This window comes from Thalia democratica, chromosome 4, assembly GCF_965202585.1.
Source record: "Thalia democratica chromosome 4, ktThaDemo2.hap1.1, whole genome shotgun sequence".
NCBI lineage: Eukaryota > Metazoa > Chordata > Thaliacea > Salpida > Salpidae > Thalia > Thalia democratica.
The window spans coordinates 70,045,630-70,049,913 of record NC_139168.1 but is presented as its reverse complement, the minus strand read 5'-3'; positions in this window follow the sequence as shown (position 1 = coordinate 70,049,913).

Genomic DNA, 4,284 nt, shown 5'->3' with positions numbered 1-4,284 from the left:
TTACTTTCAGAAAAAAAGTTTAGTTATTTCTTTATGATGTAACCTTGCTTTTGTGTGAAAAAGCTAACTTGTAAATTTTTGAAAGGGAGATATATTGAACTTATAAAAACTTTATTAGCCTAAAGTAGTTGTGATTTAAACTAACTTCTTCTTATTATTATAGTTTTTATTTTAATAAATCTATAATGTTTGATGAGATTGGTTTATATATAAAATTAAATTCATACATCAACATTTATTTGGGAATTTTATGTAAGAAAACATCAATGTAGATTTCCCACAATTAGCATTGTCAGGGTTGGCGTAAACCTGAACACTTGAAAATCTTAAAAAACTTAGAATTTGACAATTTAGGCTAAACAAATCTATTAAAACAAAGAACTTGAGAAAATTAGAAAAAAAAACCTTGAATTTAGAAAAAAAATAATTAAACATTTTAACAATTTCTACATTTAAGTAGTAAAATTTTGGTTTTAGACTAAAAATCTAACATCTAGATAAAAAAAATTATCATAAATTTTTTATGTAAATAAAATACATTAAAAGTAGGTTTTCAACACTTTTTAATGTTGTTATACTAGCTGACACCGTTTTTAACCTTTAAACTATAAATAGACCAAAAACTGTGCACTTTTACAAACCCGGAGGAATTTCAGAAAACCTTAAAGAAATTTCTCAAACCCACCTACATTGTGTTGCATTATGTGTTAAATTTATTAATAATACTGATATAACCTACCGTATTTTACTATTGAGTACTAAGCTAGTTTCATTTTATTATAGTAAAGTTGATTGACAATGTTATTACCAAAGTGAAGTTTTAATTTTTAGTTTTATTGTATTACTTGGCTGTATTTTTGTCATTTACACAGTTTCAAAACATTCAAGAAAGTCTTAAAACTAATTTCTAAATTTGTTAGTTCAGAACTATCTTTTTTTTTTGAGTACTGAGCCATGTTCTTTTTTAATTTTGTTAAGTTTATTGACAACAGCATTATCTCACCAAAATTTTGATTTTTTATCTATTTTTACTATGTGCTGTAATTTTTGTCTCGAATTAAGTTTAATAATATTTTAATAAGTATTTAAAGTATTTCAAAATTTTACTACTTTTAAAACTCTTTTATAACTAAATATTTTATTGAGTTACTAAATGATATTTATGAGATCACCAGGTATAATTAAATTACTGTTTAAATACTTTAGTGTACGATTGAAAGCTATTTTGACAAAATGTTAAAAAAAAAATTTTAATATCTCAAATCATTTGAATTTATAATATTTTTATATAAGTTTAATTAGAATATTTTATTATTTAAGTATGTTCTAATACAAATTTAAACAAAACGTAAAACTTTATCTATGTTTTTAGTTCTACGTATGAGGTTTATCCTTTAAATTTTATTTGTCAATGTAATTTTTATAGTCAAACTGACATATAAATGAGTATCAAAAACTAAAAGCATTTTATTTAAAATATCTTTAAGCATTAAAAAATAAAGTGAAATAATATACAACATGATTAAATAAAACAAATTTTTGTTATACAAAAAGCTTTAATGTTACAAAATATATTTTTTTATTTTACGAAATTGGTTATGTTTAAAACGTTCCCAATTTGTTTAATTTTTCTAAAAAAAAATTGTATTTGGTTTTTTTTTACTTGTGACATACTAGAAAGCAGAAGTATTATTTCTTACATTAGATAAAGTTTGATTGTGTTGTTCAATTTAAAAGTAACGTTAACTATACTTAACTTCAAAAATATATTAATTCAATGTGCTAATGTGAGAGTTAATCCTTGAGAAATACGCTTGTGTATCTGAATTCAGAATGTGTCGAATTTTACAGTTTGTCTTTTGTTTTTTTAGTAATTTGTCTTGTTTTTTTCACACCAGCTGGATATAAACAAAAAATCTTAAACAAAACCAATTGAATTAGTTGATGAATAAAATATTCACTTTGCTGATACTGGGTTACAGACCTGTACAGAAAAACTCAGCTATTAAAATAAAAAATATCAGTAACAGTTTTTACTACTTGGGTGTAACAGAATTTTTAACTTATAAAAATCTTTAGATTCAAGCAAAGCCAATGGTTATAATATTATCTCAGTTAAAATTCTTAAAAAATAACAGTCCTGTCTCTAGACTTTTAAGTGAATTGACAAATCAAGCATATTATGGAAGTAAACATTCAAGTAGTTTGAAATTAGCAAAAGTAATCGCAATATTTAAATCAGGATCAAAAAATACCAGAGCCATGAGCAGTAAAAGAGCCACAGAAGGCAATGAGGTCATAATTTGAAACTTACTTTAGATATTATAAAGTTGTCGATGAAAATCAAAAATGAAAGGTCTTAAGTGTTTTTTAAGGCAGTCTTAAAACTTACTCTATATATTCTGGAGTTGCTGATGAAAAGAATAAAAAAAAATAGTTCTTAAGTGTTTTTGATGGTAGCATTTGAGTAATTTTGTTGAAGAAGGCCATGAATTTTTCATATCTTTAAATAGGGCTATTATTGGGATTTTCGTCACATCAATCGACTTTTTATCAAGCATTAAACATTGTAAATAACACAAAGAATTATCCACATTTTAAAAACTAAGCTTTTTTTCTTTGAGGTAACTGTTTTTAAACAATTTTTCATAACTACAAGAAGGTTTACTTAACTTATCATACGTACTTATTACTAAACTAAAATATATTTCAAACTAGCTTCCATTTTATTTTAAATTAAGTTTTTGATTAAAAATAAGTTTACTTATTAGTTTTTTTAACTTTATAGATGTCGTAAAAAATCACAGCATTTTAAAATTTTGATAACATTTTTTGAAATCAACTTAAGTAAAACATGTCGAAAAATTTATAGCAGTAAATCTATATAAAACTGTATGTAGAGACTAACGTAATTAAAGTTATTAGTAAACATTAATTGATTTGTAACATTTTAATTGCAAACTTTGATTATTTTCTTACAATAAATATATAAAAATATATCTACAATTATAAACTAAGATGTTAGTTGTTTAGCCAACGACTTTAAATAAACAAACTAATATTCTGTCTATTTTACTAATAAGCAGTGTTTTGGTTTAAAACAAAATTGCACAAAGATTATTTATTGTTGTTTTTAAACAAAGAATATGTACAATTTTTGCCCAAATAATGGCTGACATGACAGTCCAAAGGGACCATTTCCATATTAACTTTTATTTAAGTGTTATAATATATATAATAAATTTATAATTATTATGTTATACTAATTTTGTAGTTTTGAAAAATATTAGGCTGGTATGTAACTTAATTCAAAGATGATAATCTTTAAATTTATGATTTTTTAAATTACTAAAAATGTTTAGATATTGTAATGGAGAGAACGGGTCACTTTTGCACGAAGAAAAAAATTAAATAAAATAAATAGAAAAATGTAAGAAATGAACAAGTAAATAAAACTAGTTTAAAATAAAGTTACCGACCGAGGGTATAAGTTAGGGGTAAAAGTGATAGTAAAATTTAAAAACCAAAAAAAACACAGTTTCATTAAGTTAAACATAAATTTTTATAAAATCAGTCAACCAGAAAAAAAGTTGATCTAAATAAATTTACATTTTTTAAGTATAGCTATATAAACAGGCCACATTGAGATTACAGTGATACTCTAGTCACGACCTTCCAGTTGTTATAAAAGGACTAAACTTGTTTGTTATTATATTGTATTTGTAAAGTTCATTTTTATATAATGTTAATTACTTAAAACTTATTTTTTGATTTAAATTACGAGTAGTTAGTTTTAATTTAACTATACATTCTTATAACATACTTCTATTAGATTTGATTCTTGTGTAGAAATTTTGACCATATTTAAAGTATTTTAAAAATTATGATGTTTTTTTTATTTTTTAGTGTTTTATAATTTAATTAGTTTAATATTACAACCAAAAGTCTTGCCATCATTTCTATGTTAGGGTCATTTTAAATAAAGTTTTATAGAGGGATTAATTAATAATGGTATTAACAGAGTTTAAGTCCCCTTAAGTCACAGAAAGTTAGTGACAATGCATAATTCAAAGTAAGCCACAAAGAGTATTGGCACATTTTGGCTCCTAATAAGGTGCAGAAAGTTGGTGAAATTGTTTAAGTCAAAGTACAACTACAAAAAGTATTTAGACAGTAAAAGTCCTAATAAATTATAGAAAGTAGGTGACTAGTCGAATTAAGCTACACAGGGTATTTTTGTATAAACTCCATTAAAAAACAAACTGCTACCAAGCTTAAGCACAA